At 37.8% G+C, this 17541-nt stretch overlaps 1 long non-coding RNA gene and 1 other non-coding gene across 2 annotated transcripts; one reads left to right on the forward strand and one right to left on the reverse strand.

The window, feature by feature from the left end:
* Positions 1–12007: 12007 nt before the first annotated feature.
* Positions 12008–15821, forward strand: LOC145391193 (uncharacterized). The gene is made up of 2 exons (XR_013895791.1): positions 12008–12193; positions 15039–15821. It is a non-coding gene; the product is annotated as an uncharacterized LOC145391193 (long non-coding RNA).
* LOC145391300 (5S ribosomal RNA) lies at positions 12493–12611 on the reverse strand. Its single transcript, XR_013895814.1, has one exon. It is a non-coding gene; the product is annotated as a 5S ribosomal RNA (ribosomal RNA).
* Positions 15822–17541: the final 1720 nt, after the last annotated feature.

A 17541-nucleotide genomic window follows, 5' to 3' on the forward strand; every position in this document is an offset into this window, starting at 1 on the left:
TGTTGTGGGTTAGGAAGTGATAATAATAGTAGCAGTGATAATAATAGTAAGAGTGATACTAGTAGTTGTCATAATAATAACAGTAGTGTTAACAATTGTAGTAATGGTAATAATAGTAGTAGTGATGATAAGAATAGTATGTGATAATGATAATACTAGTAGTGATGATAATAAATGTAGTAATGATAATGATAATAGTAGTAGTGAAAATAAACAGTAGTGATAATATTGGTAGTTGTGATGATAATAATAGTAGTAGTAGGGATAATATTAGAAGCAGTAGTGATAATACAAGTAGCGATAGTAGTAGTGATAATAGTAGCAGTGACAATAGTAGTAGTGATAATAATAACAATAGAAGAGATAATGATAAAAGTATTCATGATAATAAATTCAATAATGATAATAATAACAGTAGTAGTGATAATAATAATAGTTGTTGTGTTAATAATAGTAGTAGTGATGATAATAATAATAGCAGTAGTGACGATAATAATAGTAGTAGTGATGATAATAATAACAGCGGTGATAATAATAATAATAGTAGTAATATTATTAGTAGGGATAATAGTAGTAGTAGTGACAATAATAGTAGCTAGTTATGATAATGATAGCAGTAGTGATAATGATAGTAGAAGCGATAATGATAATAGTTGTGATAATATTAATAGTGATAATGATAATAATACTATTGATGATAATAGCAGTAGTGATAGTGACAATGATATTAATGATAATAATAGTAATAATATAACAAGAGTAGTGAGTGATAATTATAAAAATGATAATAGTAGTAGTAGTAGTAATAGTAATAATGATAATAGTAGTAGTAGTAGTAACAGTAATAATGATAATAGTAGTAACAGCAGTAATAGTAATAATAATAATAGATTTAGTAGTAGTAATAGTAATAATGATAATAGTAGTAGCAATAGTAATAATGATAATAGTAGTAACAGCAGTAATAGTAATAATAATAATAGATGTAGTAGTAGTAATAGTAATAATGATAATAGTAGTAGTAGTAGTAATAGTAATAATGATAATAGTAGTAGTAGTAATAGTAATAATGAAAATAGTAGTAGTAGTAGTAATAGTAATAATGATAATAGTAGTAACAGTAGTAATAGTAATAATGATAATAGTAGTAACAGCAGTAATAGTAATAATGATAATAGTAGTAACAGCAGTAATAGTAATAATGATAATAGTAGTAGTAATAGTAATAATAATAATGATAATAGTAGTAACAGCAGTAATAGTAATAATGATAATAGTAGTAACAGCAGTAATAGTAATAATGATAATAGTAGTAGTAGTAGTAGTAATAGTAATAATGATAATAGTAGTAACAGTAGTAATAGTAATAATGATAATAGTAGTAACAGCAGTAATAGTAATAATGATAATAGTAGTAACAGCAGTAATAGTAATAATGATAATAGTAGTAACAGTAGTAATAGTAATAATGATAATAGTAGTAACAGCAGTAATAGTAATAATGATAATAGTAGTAACAGCAGTAATAGTAATAATGATAATAGTAGTAACAGCAGTAATAGTAATAATGATAATAGTAGTAACAGTAGTAATAGTAATAATGATAATAGTAGTAACAGCAGTAATAGTAATAATGATAACATCAATAATAACAAGTACCAAAGATGTATCCCCATCATGCGGTAAACAATATATAGATATGAACTAATAGTTATACCAATTTCATATATAGGAGCATAAACTAGGACTCGCACACTATCTTTACCCGTCCCCGCCCCGGAGTGGCTCGAGGGCTTTTTTTTTTTTTAATGCAAGGAAGAAGAAACCAAATGCCAGGAGCCCGCAAACCGTTCCCAAGTCCCCCCCCCCCAAAAAAAAAAAAAAATACAACAGAGACCCAACTTTAAGATCCTTTCATTTAGAGATGCCTGGACAGACTGAGTTTGAAAGACTGAAGATCATAGGAAGTAGGAAATATAGAGAGATACAGTTCCAGAGTTGACCTGCAGCATAAATGAAGGACTGGGAGTAACGGTTAACTCTTGCATTAGAGAGCTGAACAGAAAAGGGATGAAAGTTTTTTGCTTGGCAGACAGTTCAGGGGAGCGGTGACCACTGAAGTAGCGATAGAAAAGAGAAAAAGACGCAAGAGTGCGGTAAAGACACAGAGGTTTAAGGACGCCAGTAAGAGGAGGAGAGTTAATAAGACGAAAAGCCGTTGACTCCACCCTATTGAGAAGAGCTGTATGTGGTAAGCCTGCCCACTCATGAAAGTTGTTTTCTACACAGGAGCAACTAAAACCCGTGTGTAAAGTCAATAACTTTGCGGGGGTAAAAAAGGTACGGAATCGGCTTTGCATACCAAATCTACTGGACGCAGATTTTACAAGAGATGTAATATGAACTTTCCAAGATAAGTCCCAAGAGAATGAAACCTAAAGTATGTTTAAGGATGATGCAGGATTGAGCTGGATATTATTAAACATTTCGTGGGTACTCCTGTGGAAGATTTTGTCTGGTTGATAGCTTTAAGAACTGAGTTTTTGATGCATTAAAAACATCAGAATGACTTCTACCCCAATCAGAGATTTGAGCCAAGTCATTCATTAGGTGTGCCATAGCCTCCTCTTTTGTTTATTGAAGTAACTGCTAAGATGGACGCTGCGGGAACCTAATGGAAAGGTGAAGGGTGGAATCATCAGCGTATGAGTGGATAGGGTTTGATGTACAGCTTAGATAGGTCACTGATAAATAAAAGAAAGATAGTTGTTGTTAGGACAGAGTCCTGAAGAACACCACTGTTGATAGATCTAAGAGATGAACGGTGGCCATCTACAACAGCAGCTATAGAACGACCAGAAAGGAAACTATAGATGGAGGCACGAATAGAAGAATAGAAACCGTAAGAGGGTAGCTTGGAAAATAAAGATTTATGCCACACTCGATCCATAGCTTTCTTAGATGTCAAGTGTAATGGCAAAGCTTTCACCAAACTCCCGAAAGGAGGATGCCCAGGAGTCTGAAATGTAGGTAACTAGATCGCCAGTGGAGCGTCCCTGACGGAACCAATACTGACGATCAGAAAGAAGTTTGTGAGAAGAAAGATGCTTTAAAATTTTTCTGTTAGGAATTGACTCAAAAACTTAGAGACATAGAGTGTTAAAACAATTGGGCGATAGTTAGAGGGTTGGGAATGGTCACCCTTCCTTGGGACCTGTTGAATGTGACCAAACTTCCAGCAAGAAGGGAAGGTTCAAGCTGATAGAAAAAGGTGAAAGAGTTTGCCTAGGCAGGGTGTAAGCACAGAGGCACAGTTCTTGATGACACAAGGAGGAACCCCATATGCCTTGTTAGTATTTAGACCATTCATTGCAGAAAATACATCAACTGAAGAAATTTTGATGTCAGCCATGAGGAAGTCAGAGGGGGAAAGTGATGGAGGAACAGCACCGGAATCGTCTAAGGTGGAATTGGAGGAGAAAGTCTGAGCAAAGAAATCTGCTTTATCAGTAAAAGTAATAGCTACAGAGCCGTCAGAGTAGAAAAGAGGAGAGAAGGAACATGAGGTGAAGTTGTTAGAAAGGTTTTGGCAAGGTGCCAGAAGGAGCAGGAAGAATTCGAGTTGGAGAGTTGAGAGCATTTTGTGCGGATGAAATTATTTTTAGCAAAGCGAAGAACAGACTTAGCACGATTCCGGGCAGACACATAAAAACGATGTACAGGTAATTCAGGAGTGTGTTGGTTCCGGTACCTTTTATATGCCCTCTCCTTGTTGTGGACAGCATTACAACAAGCGTGATTAAACCAAGGCTTTTTTGCATTTGTCAGACCCTTTGGTTACTGTTTTCACTCTGTCTGTTTGTTCATTTGTTTGTCTGTTAACAACTTTACGTGAAAACTAGAGGTGCAATTTCGACTAAAATTAAAGGAATGATAGGGTATGATCTTGTGAACCTCAGATTAAAGTTTGGGCCAAATGGGGCCAAGGTCCAGGCTGTAGATCCAAAAAATGTTTTTAAAAATCATTTTTTCGCTGTAGCTCCATTCAGATTCGTCAACTCTCCAACTCGAATTCTTCCCGCTCCCTCTGGCACCTTGCCAAAAACCTTTCTAACAACTTTACCTCATCATCTTTTCCTCCTCTTTTTTTATTCTGATGGCTCTGTAGCTATTTCTTCTACTGATAAAGCAGATCTCTTCACTCAGACTTTCTCCTCCAAATCCACCTTAAACGATTCCGGTGATGTTCCTTCATCACTTCCCCCCTCTGACTTCCTCATGGCTGACATTAAAATTTCTTCAGCTGGTGTATTTTCTGCCATCACCGGCCTTAATACTAACAAGGCATATGGGCCTGATGGAGTCCCTCCTGTTGTTCTCAAGAACTGCGCCTCTGTGCTTACACCCTGCCTAGGTAAACTCTTTCACCTTTGTCTGTCAACTTGTACCTTTCTTCTTGCTGGAAGTTTGCTCTCATTCAGCCAGTCCCAAAGAAAGGTGACCATTCCAAACCCTGTAACTATCGTGCAATTGCTTTAACATCCTGTATCTCAAAAGTTTTCGAGTAAATTCTTAACAGAAAAATATTAAAGCATCTTTGCTACGACAATCTTCTTTCTGATCATCAGCATGGGTTTTGTCAGGGACGCTCCACTGGCGATCTTCTCACCTACCTTTCAGACTCCTGGTCATCCTCCTTTCGGGACTTTGGCGAAAGCCTTGCCATTGCACGTGACTTCTCAAAGGCTTTCGATCGAGTCTGGCATAAATCTTTAATTTCCAAACTGCCCTCTTACTGTCTCTATCCCTCTATCTGTGCCTTCATCTGTTGTTTCCTTTCTGGTCATTCTATAGCTATTGTTGTAGACGGCCATCATTCTTCTCCAAGATCTATCAACAGTGGTGTTCCACAGGGCTCTGTCCTATCATCGACTCCCGTCCTTTTATTCATTAATGACCTAAGCTGTACATCTAACCCTATCCACTCGTGCAGTGATGATTCCACCATTCACCTTTCCATTCTACTCTCGCAACGTCCATCTCAGCAATTATTTCAACAAACAAGGGATAAGGCTATGGCAAACCTAATGTCTGACTTGGCTCATATCTCTGACTGGGGTAAAAACAATCTTGTTATTAATGCATCAAAAACTCAGTTTTTACACCTATCAACCCGACACAATCTTCCACAGGAGTACCCAGTAATGTTTAATAATATCCAGCTCAGTCCTGCATCATCCTTGAACATGCTTGGGGTTTGATTCACTTGGGACTTATCTTGGAAAGGTCATGTTGCATCTCTTGTAAAATGTGCTTCTAAGAGATTAGGTGTGCTAAGCCAACTCCGTATCTTCTTTACCCCTGCACAGTTGTTGACTTTATACACGTGCTTTATTCGTCCGTGTGTGGAGGATAACTCTCATGTGTGAGGAGGCTTCCCACATACAGCTCTTCTCAACAGGGTGGAGTCAAAGGCTTTTCGTCTCATCAACTCTCCTTCTCTTACTGACTCCCTTCAACCTGTCTCTTCGCCGCGCTGTTGCATCTTTATCTCTTTTCTGTCACTACTTCAATGGTCGCTGCTCCTCTGAACCGTCTGCTTCCATCCCTCCACCCCAACGACGGGTGCGTAGCACCCATCTGGCAACAAACTCGAATCCCTTTTCTGTCCAACTCTCTAATGCAAGAGTTAACCGTTATTCCCAGTCCTTCATTGCAACAAGTCATATCTGGAACATCTCCTCGTGTCTGTATTTCCTGCTTCCTATGATCTCCAGTCTTTTAAACGCAGTGTGTCCAGGCATCTCAAAATAATCGGATCTTGAATTTGGATGTCTTTTGTATTGTCTTTGTTTTTTTCTTGGAAGGAACGGTTTGCGGGCCCCTTGCCTTTCTTTCCTTCTTTCTTGCATAAACATATATATGTACATATATATGTACATATATATATATATATATATATATATATTTATTTATAAATATATATATGTACATATATATATATATATATATATATATATTTATTTATAAATATATATCATCATCATCATCATCAGCCATAACTAGTCCACTGCTGAACAAAGGCCTCCCCCAACCTTTTCCACGAATTCCTTGACTGAGCCAATCTTTGCCACGTTTTCCCTGCAAATTTCTCTATCTCATCTCTCTATCTCCTGTCTGGTGTTTTTCTGCTACGCTTACATTCTCCTGGTCTGCAGTCAGTAAGCCTCTTGCTCCATCGGTTATCCCTTATTCTTGCTATACGGCCTGCCCACCTCCATTTCTGTTCTTTTATAACTTTATATCTTTGACTTTAGTCTGCTCTCTCATCCAAGTTGATCTTTTCCTGTCTCTTAAAGATATTCCCAACATTGACCTTTCCATTCCTCTCTGAGAACAGATTCATTTATTTTCCAGTTGATTTTGTCAGTTTCCAGGTCTCACAACCATACGTCATAGCTGGAATTATGCATTCGCTATATACTTTTCGTTTCATACAAACTGGCAAGCTACTTTTCATAATGTCTGTATGTTTCCCGAAAGTTCCAATTGTAGTGCGCCTTTTTATTTCGCTCTCATGATCTTTCGTTAATTTTATTACTTGTCCCAAGTAGTTGTACTCCTCAACTTCTTCAAGAATTTCATCTCTTATTCTGATGACGCTCTTTGGTGTTTGTGGATTAAACATTACGTTAGTTTTACTTTGGTTCATATTCAGTCCTACTTTCAGACTTTCTCTGTTCAGGTCATTTAACATTTCTTGCAATGCCTCCGCTGTTTCTGAGATTAGGACAATGTCATCTGCAAATCTTAAATGGTTTAGCTCTTCTCCATCTATGTTCACTCCTTTGTTTTTCCAGTCTAGCTTTCTGAAAATACTTTCTATGCATGCTGTAAATAATTTTGGTGAAATTGTATCTCCCTGACGCACTCCCTTCTCAATCTTAATTTTTTCCGAGTCCTTATGTAATTTAACTGTAGCAGTTCTCTCTTTATATATGATTTCGAGCAGGTTTACAATGTTCTCATTCACTCCTTGTTCTCGTAATGAATTTATGATTGCTATGTGCTCCACTGAGTCGAAACCCTTTTCATAATTAACAAAACCTAAGCATAGTGGTTTATTACATTCTATAGTTTTCTGAATTATCTGGTTCATTGTATGTAGATGATATCTATCTATCTATCTATCTATCTATATGTGTGTATATATATATATATATATATATATATATATATATATATATATATATATATATATCGACAGGAAACCATGACCTAAAGGTGCATCTCTCAAATCTGCGTCCTAGAACATGTCTCATTATAATAGGGGGGGTCACCCCTATACCTCATACCAATTAATCTGGCCAGGCATGTATGGCAGCACTGTTCCTGCCGAGATTCTGATTGGCTGGAGGTGTTTGTTTGATTTCGTTGTTGCTTAACCCCTTAACCGTGGGGCGTCACTTTCGTGACGCTCAAGAGCAGTGGATCATACCGCGGGGCATCACTTTTGCGATTCTATGTTATTTTGAATTCTCCCGGGCTTTCAAGTGCTGGCTTGTATCATCTATCAGTACTGCCAATGTCCATCACTTGTCATCACTGCTAATATCATCTGTACTCCCATCCATTGTTTACAATCTAGCTATTTATCCCCATTCTTGACTCCCCTCCCTACCTCCCCTCCTTTACCCTCTCCTCTCGCCTGCCCAGCCGCTAATCTTCCTCGGAATTTTCTGCTGATTTCATCCATTGAAATAAGCCCTATGCCCTATTGTTATACAAGATAATATATACAAAAAAGAAAAAAGGTAAGTGATAGTGCTATACACCTGGAATTGGCTAATTATCACCAGACAACACCTCACGTGCATTCGTTTGCTAATTTCCCACGGTAATTTTCTTTTTGAAATATGCCGTATAATCTATTCTCGTAATAAAAATATATATAAAGGAGAAGCCTAAGTGATATTTACATTCACCCGGAACTACCTAATTTTCTGCCAATCATTTCACAGCATATAAATTAGCAGCTGTCACCTCACTGACGTTGTCAACCCTTGGCAGCCCCATATCGTCTCGTATGATTTAGTTTACTGTTGTTTCTAGAGAAGAAAGCACGTAGCGCTCGCGCCTATCCATTTCCACTGCTTCTAGAGGGCCCTGTGACCTCTACCCCTCTACTAAACCTTATGGGGGAAGGGGTAAAGGACTAAATGACTCTGCTGTGGAGCGTGAACTGGCTAATTTATCCATGATAATGATGGACAATGACTACAGTCTTTCTAGTGAATCATGTGATGAGCCATTGGAGGAAATGGTGATAAACTATGAGTGCCTCAGTGTCCCAAGTTCATCTTGGCTCCAAGGGAAAGAAACCCTTATTTACGGGAAGTTACAGTGCATAACGTAGTGTAAATAAAATAGAAATGTAAATAATATAAGAATATGAGTACAAATACTTGGAGTAATGACGGTCAAAGCTTTGCTCTCTACGCTAGTTTACTGAACGAAAATGAAAATAAACTACTATTACTGAAGGAAACTTATGGATAAAGACTGAAGATATATATAAGTGTTATATAGTAATAGGAATATAAAGTGTGAGTGTTTTTATGAATAATAAATGACAGAATACCAGCGGCAAACTAGCACAAGTGGGAGGGTCATCAGCACTCGTAATTTTCATTGCTTTCACAGTGGGGTTTTTTTTTGGGGGGTATGGATTCCAAACTACTTGAAAATCATAGAATAGTGTCTCTAGTGATAATATCAGGCTGTGGTAATCATATTACAGGTCGGGAAGTGTAAAGTGGAGACTTCGTTACCCAACTTCAGAGGTCTCCACAAGTCCTACGGTACTCGACAAAGGCTCAACAAATATCCCAGGAGAAAGCTGAAGGTATGTGACATAACCATATTTAATTTTCATATTCTAGGACTAATAACTGATTTTTGGCAAATATTTTTAGAGAGTCTGTCGGAGCGTGATTAACCCCGTGGGACAGGCAAGTCGAGCCAAAACATCCCCGTGCTTTAGGGGCTAAACTTATACCCTGTTTATTATCAGACATGATACTGAGCTTGTCAACAATACAATCGTCAAAAGCAATAAGAAATCCGTTATATACTTATAAACAATGAAGTTTTCGTAGGAAGATACAGATATTGAGTCAACAAAGTATTATAACAGTCCAAGTCAAGGTCAGCATTCGAACAATGCCTTTAAATCTCTGACACTCGGTAATATAACAGAAAATTAAGGAAACCTGGTTACTCTAAGCGTTGGTATAAGATACATTTATATTTTAAGATCAGTCTGTACTGTGATAATACAGGATTTAATTATAATGAAATAGTTTTCCTTTAGCCTACTTTGATTTATCGCGATTTTTTCAAACCTCCCTCCCTCAGAACTCGCCTTTTCAAATAGAAATTTAATTATTCAGAGTTGTGGCACGATTTAAGGGTGCGGACTGATCTTAAAATTAAATGTGTGTTATACCAACGCTTAGAGTATGCAGGTTTCCTTTATTTTCTGTTATATTACTGAGTGTAAGAGATTTAAAGGAATTGTTCGAATGCTGACCTTGACTTGGACTGTTACAATACTGACTCAATATCTTTATCTTCCTACGAAAACTTCATTGCTGATATGTATATAACGGATTTCTTATTGCTTTTGACGATTGTATTGTCGACAAGCTCAGTATCACATCTGATAATAGAGTATCGGTTTAAGCAACAAAGAAATCGAACAAACACCTCCAGCCAATCAGAATCTCGGCAGGAACAGTGTTGCCATACATGCCTGGCCAGATTAATTGGTATGAGATATAGTTAGCGGTAGGGGGGTCCATTTCAGGTGGGTCAGGCTTAAAATTTCAAATCGACTGAAAATCACCAATTTTCCCCCTATTTACTCTAAGTTTGATGTGTGAAATCTTTGACTAGATATCCTGTTGCGTTTATGCATCAGCACTAAATTGACTGCTGAGACGGGTTCGCTTTACCTTGGCACCACATTTTGTTCTTTAAGACGTGAAGATGATCCAGCAAGTAGTTTCCAAGATACAGCTATTTACAGACTAGTTTCCTTATATGGATATAGCTGGTAAAATACTTACAAAGTGGCAATTTCATAAATAAGGACATAAACCAGGACTTATACTCAATCTTTCTGTAGGATATGAAGAAAATCCAGCAAGAAGTTTCCAAAATATAACAGCAGAAAGCGCTCACAGAGCGCATACCTCTGCCAATACCGTTGCCATTAACAAGGATCTTGATCCGTATTAGTGGTTTAGGATCAGGATCCGCCCATTTATTTATTCTTTTTTTTTGGGGGGGGGGGTTCATGGCCCATCATTCCAAAGAATTCCATTGAAATTCATTGCGAACTTTTGGAGATAATGTGCAGGATAATCCGGCTCCAGATCAGCCCCCAAACTTAATCATTCTTCCTTGGCCCATGGCCCACCCTTCCACAAAATGTAATCAAAATCCGCTCATAACTTCTTGAGTAATCCTGCTGACAGACAGACAGACAAACCAACCAACATGGGGTAAAACATAACCTCCTTGGCGGAGGTAACAAGACAGATTTTTCCTTACATGTCATGGCTCGTGAAATACAGACAATATGGCAATTTTACCTATACGGGCATCAACTACGACACATACTCTATCTTTCTGTGTGAAGGGAAGCCAAAAGACCTGGTAGTGTACGGTATACAGGCTCGCACGGTATGACGGACGGATAGGGGCGATTCCCATATCCCTACCACATGGAGTAATGGTGGGGATAATAATAGCGATAGTGATAATGATAATATTGATAATAGTAGTAGTAGTAGTAGTAGCAGTAGTAGTAGTAGTAATAATAATAATAATAATAATAATAATAATAATAATAACAATGATAATGATAATAACAATAATAATAATAATAATAAAAAGAATAATAATAATCATAATAGTAATAATGGTAATAGCAAAGTGAAAAAATACCGCGAAAGAATCAACTATAAGATCAATGACACTGACAAAAAGTGTGTGTGTGTGTGTGTGTGTGTGTGTGTGTGTGTGTGTAAATGCTATGAAAACAAGCAATATTATACATACGGCAACGTATATTATTTTTCTTAGGGTCATAGTAGGTTCCTAACAGCTCTTCTTTAACGATTTATCATTATCTTTATCATTATTATTATTATTATTATTATTATTATTATTATTATTGTTATTATTATTTTGCCTAAAACATCTCTGAACTATTGAGCGTTATTTATATAGTTTAATATTGAAACGGTTTGCACTAATGCAAGAGCATATCAATGTGCAATGATCAGAATAAACCACTGAGGAAAATGTATAACGAAAACTAAGTTTAAAATTCCATATCGACACGCAGTACTTTGCATCTATAAGCCATGATTAGCTATAAGCCACGTGAGGTTGTCGATGTGTGGACAGAATAAATCATTAGTGAAAAGGTACAACAAAATTTCAAAAGGCCCTTAACATCACGGCTCTTAAAAAAACTTCATAAATTACCGTACCTGAACTCAAAGTAGGAAAAACAGCAAGTAAAAAGCAGATCAAAGGCAAAATATCCACTGCAATCATCCCACTCAGAGTCAGAGTCCACACTGAGCTCCAACACCTGCCACAAGTGTGGTAAGGGGGCGGAGCTAGTGACGTCATAATACCTAGCCAATCAGAACACAGCTGGGACTGCCATATACTGTTGTATAGAGAATTATTCTTATTATTTATTCGGTGTTAATAAAAGTATCAGGAAAAGAAAAAGAAAACAAACATTCCTCTTCTTTATTTATTTTTACAAAGTGTTAATCTACCAATACACCTTAAAAAGTCCCTAGGAAAACATTTTCAAAATGTGTTACTATAGAGCTCAATGGAGTGAAGACACCTCTCTTCATAAAAACCTTATAAATACCGGCTGCCATCTATGCGGGACATCAGTCGGAATCTCGCTGAGGGAAAGTAAGAAGTTAAGCATGCGTTTCTTCTGCGTCCTCGCCGTTCTTCTCCTGGCCTCACTCGGGGTTTTGGCGGCAGAGTCAAGAAATGAAGACACTCCACCAGGTCATCAGCAGAGATTCAACATCATAACCCCTCCCTGTAGAGGGTGCTATGTTGATGACGGAAAGGGTGGTTGCGTATTGTAAGTTATTTTCTTATTTATTTTTTCTGGTTATTTATTTGAGTTTTGTTATAAGATTATTTATCGTTCTATCTTCAGTGAAACGGCGAAGAAACTATTAACGACCATACTATACTTACCTTAACTTGGCCTAAAATTGACATCTCGCCACTTTGAATGCTGAACTGTAAGGATGGATTTTTTTTTCATTCATTCATTGCCAGACGCCATGTATCCCAGACAGGGTGGCCAAGGGCTCAGAGTCAATTGTTTTACAGGGAGGGGCACTAATCCTCCACCAACCCCACTTGACGTAGGGATGCCAACAGCATCTGGTATTCCCAGGCGGTCACCCATCCAAGTACTAACCAGACCCAACGTTGCTTAACTTCGCTGATCGAACGGGAAGCGGTGTACTCAACGTGGCATGGCCGTTGCTTTAAAACTAGAATATGATGCTAGTCACGAGGAAGTGCTATGCAAAGGATGTAGAGTTGTAACTTTTTTCTTTATTTTTGGTCACTGCTATTTGAAGTAAGTCGCAAAAGGACGAAAATCTAAGCCATGTTAAAGTGAAGAAAGTAGTAGTAGTAGTAGTAGTAGTGCAGTTGTTGTCAGTGTTGTTGTTGCTGTAATAGTAGTAGTCAATCAATCATCTTTATTTCGTATTTAACATACATTTGACCAGTAAGAGGGACAACAGCCTAGCATTCTTTTAAATAAAAACATATCCACTAATTTAGCATTTCAAAAAAAAAAAAAATCTATTATGTTTCTAAATTATCTTGTTTTACCATACACATAAACCAAATATCTTCATACATATACTGCCTTATACAAGTGTACATATACCATAATACATATATGTACTGCTTTATACAAGTCTACATATAATACATATTTACATACAGCAGCAACATCACAGCCCATTACAACCCTAGTAATTCAAACCCATATTTCTTTTTATCTGTTCACACATTAACTTGCAATCCTCTTGTTTCTTCGTGATTCTGAATCCAAGCAATCCTTGATTTAATAATATCAGTTTCCATACTCTTAATATTTATTTTACATTTTTCACTGAAGTGATTAGAAAGCTGGATGAAATGATGGCCAGAAGTAAAAACAGGAATATTCATCCTAAGCAAAACACTCCTAGTGTTAAATAAAGGTTTCACATATCTTGCCTGTGTGAATGCTGCACGATGCCTTAGCGGCAAAAGACCAGCTACCGTGGCCGTGTTACTCTTGGTAAAGTATATATTTTCTTTATTGCATTGGCTTATGCAACTTCAAATGTTCTTAACAGCGGACCTGTTTGTGTTTAAGTCCCATAATGATAAGCCATAATCAGGGACACAATATTCCTTAAACAAAAACAGTAACGTTTGTGAATTAATGTTCTTGAATTTCCTGTATACAGAATTAAGTTTAGAATAAAAAGAATTTAATCTCATCTCAATATCATATTTATCTGAAAAAACTGTCATCAGCTATATAACCTAAATATTTATATGTCTTCACTACGTCATATTAATTTATCCAAGGGATACTGTGCCCCTCATTTTTTCTTGTAGTAAATATCTTAACTCTGGATTTATTGCTGTTAATTTTCAGCTCAAGATTATTTACCTCCGTCTCAAATATTTTACACAGTAACTCAATGTTTTCCTTTGAATCACATAAAGGTATTAGTAGTAGTAGTAGTAGTAGTTGTTGTTGTTGTTGTTGTTGTTGTTGCAGTAGTAGTAGCAGTAACAGTAGTAGTAGCAGTAGTAGAAGTAGTAGTAGTAGTAACCATTGTAGTATTCATAGTAGTATTCGTAGTTGTGGAAGTAGTAGTAGTAATAGTATTAGTAGGAATAACAATAATAGTAGATGTAGAAGTAGTAGTAGTAGAAGTGGTGGTGGTGGTGGTAGTAGTAGTAGTAGTAGTAGTACTAGTAGTAGTACTAGTAATAGTAGTAGTGATAGTAGTAGTAGCCCCAGGTTCATCTCAAACGTGAACCCAGTGGATTTCAGGTTGAAGTTCCCCTACTACAGTCCATCATCGTCCTTTTGAGTGATAGGGAGGGAGTTGAGGGACGTTTGTACAACCAGGCAGCTCCACCGCCCTGTTTCATTGTCCCACCACGTGAAGGCGTCCCTCTCACGGAAAAATTACCCCGTCAAATTGAAAATTGTGTATATTATGAAGATGCAACAGTTTGTGCCCCACTTGGACCGTATTGACGTGTGAGAAAAGAAGTGTGTGTGTGTGTGTGTGTGTGTGTGTGTGTGTGTGTGTGTGTGTGTGTGTGTGTTGCCAGGAGAGAGAGAGAGAGAGAGAGAGAGAGAGAGAGAGAGAGAGAGAGAGAGAGAGAGAAGGCCTGGAGGAAAACTAAAGATCGTCTCTCCATGACTTTCTTCTCCCGTTACATGCCCCCCATCCCCCTTGGCAGCTCTATCTCCAAGTTAAAGTGAAAAGAATAGATAGATAAAGATAGTGGAGGTGGAGAGCAATAATTATCTTCATTCTTTTTTTTTATTCTCTTCCTCCTCACCATCATCGTCACCACCACCACCACCATCATCAGCGTTGTCATCATCATCATTATCATCATCACCACCACCAACACCATCATCACAATGATAATCATCGTCATCGTCGTCATCACGACCACCATTGTTATCATCACATCAATTAACATCATTATCATCATCATCGTCTTTGTTCTCATCGTCGTCACTATCACCATCACCACCACCACCATCTTCATCATTATCATCATCACAACCATTATCATCATCATCATCATCACAACCATTATCATCATCACCATCCTCTTCCTCCTCCTCATCATCATCACAACTACATTTTCCACAGAGATCCATTCTGCGAGGGAGGCGCTAGGCAGGTTGACGCAAGAGACGACATGTCCATCGACTCCCCCAGCCACCGGAGCTAGACCTATCCCCACAATGAGACGGTTCAGGACCACGGTATTGACACTCCTAGACTCCAGAGGGAACGAAATGGCGGCAGCTGGAACAAAAATGGCGTCAGCGGGATCACAAGACCTACAGCTGTTGCCAACGTGAAACTACTACTACTACTACTATTACCGCCACTACCACCACCATCACCACAACCAACACCACCATCACTACTACTACTACCACCAATACCACCACCACCACCACCACCACGACTACTACTACTACTACCATTTTACAGTACGAACTGAATGAAGGAAGTCGAAACACTGCAAAACAGAAGATAATGAAGTGTGTCAGCTCTGAGGACAAGAAGTGTTGGTGGAATTCAGAGACAAGCACTTACCTCCACACACACCTTGTTTCTAACGATAGATAGACAGATAGACGGATAGATGTGGAGGTGGATAGATAGCTGGATGAATGAGTAGATGGATAGATACTTGTAGATATATAGGTGGATGGATGGATAGATACACAAAGAGATGGGTAGATAAATATTGATAGATAAATATGAATATGGATGGATGGATAGATAGATCGTAAATTTGGCTCTTTTGAATTGTTTTCGTGTTTGTTTGTTTGTTTGTTTTTTTGAAGGAATGGTTTGCCGGCTCATAGCCTCTGGTTCCTTCTTCCTTTCACTATATATATATATATATATATATATATATATATATATATATATATATATATATATATATATATATATATATATATATATACCGAAAAACAAAAACAAAATTGGCAGTATATTCGTAGATAGACAAATGGATATATAGATATAGAGATGGACGGTTGAACAGAAAATAGACACACAGATAAACAGACAGATACATAGATACAGAGGCAGATAGATCAAGATAAACATTAAGTCCATTTACTGTCTTTACTACTACTAATAAAAATAATCATATACCAGCCACCAAAAATAAAAGATATGAGTAGCAAACTGTTATAGAAAAAAAAAAAAAAAAATTATGCATTGCAAAATAATTAAACTTTTTCGAAATTCAGTTTGTTTGATTACCTTTTTGGCCAGGTGATTCCAGGTAACGCAGGTTGCTCCTTAACACCTCCTCCTAGGCGATTTGTTTTGCATATTTCACCATTAGTTTTTCATTACTATTTACATCGTTTTCATATCTATATGGCTTGCATCAGGAATATATATATGAGGATATGGAAGTGTAATATCCGCAATAATTTGCTGCTGGAGGAGTGTTGCGGGGCTTGAAGGCCACTGGATGGTAGTGTGTGGGTTTGTGATGTGTAGCGTTCGTTTATACCCTACACATCCCAGCGACGGTTCTATGTCATCGGCCGTCAGACTACATGTAAAGAATAAAATATGTCACCTGCTGAAGTTTGTATCGTTTATTACAAAGAATAATAATGTGCCATTTATTGTTAAGCGACGGGGAGTTGATGCAGCCTTGATGTCGTCCCTCATGGACGGGTGTGAGTCGTGGGTTGGGGTTGATATCAAGCCTGTCATCAAATTGTACAACTGGGCATTAAAACAACTGTTAAGGGTATGAAGGACCACATCGACCTTTGTGTGTTACTCTGAAGTAGGATGCCCGTCACTGCCAGATTCGGTATAAATTCTTCTACAAGATGTGGTCCGAAAGGTCCACTGTGCACGACGATCCTGTGCCACTGGCTTTTAAAATTTCTATGGTTAATAATACCTGTACAGGCAAACTAGTGACAGACATAATCAGAAACGAAATTCCGAATAAGTTTTCATTAATCAGGAATGTTCACAACTCAATTTTTTTTTTTTTTTAAGCGAGGAAGAAGGGACCAAAGGCCATGAGCCCGCAGTAACAGTTCCCTCCAAGAGAAAAACAAAATACAATAGAGAGCCAAATTCAAGATCCGATCATTTTGAGATGCCTGGACACACTGCGTTTGAAAGACTGGAGATCATAGGCAGCAGGAAATACAGATAGAGGGAGACAGTTCCTGAGTTGACCTGTCGCATAAATGAAAGACTGGGAGTGACGGTTAACTCTTGCATTACAGAGTTGGACAGAAAAGGGATGAGAGTTTCTGCCAGACGGGTGCTACGCGCCCGTCGTAGAGGTGGAGGAATGCGAGCAGACAGTTCAGAGGAGCAGTGACCATTAAAGTAACGATAGAAAAGAGATAAAGATGCAACAGTACGGCGATGAGACAGAGGTTCAAGGGAGTCAGTAAGAGGAGGAGAGTTAATGAGACGAAAAGCCTTTGACTCCACCCTATTGAGGAGAGCTGTATGAGGGGAGCCTCCCCACACATGAGAGTTGTACTCCACACAGGGGCAGATAAAACCCCTGTCCTAGAGTCAACAATTGTGCAAGGATATTGAAAGAGCAGAGTCGGCTTAGCACACCCAATCTCTTGGA

Source organism: Coenobita brevimanus, chromosome 17 (assembly GCF_032717465.1).
Source record: "Coenobita brevimanus isolate Jiangsu-jjx chromosome 17, ASM3271746v2, whole genome shotgun sequence".
In the NCBI taxonomy this organism is placed as follows: Eukaryota; Metazoa; Arthropoda; class Malacostraca; order Decapoda; family Coenobitidae; genus Coenobita; species Coenobita brevimanus.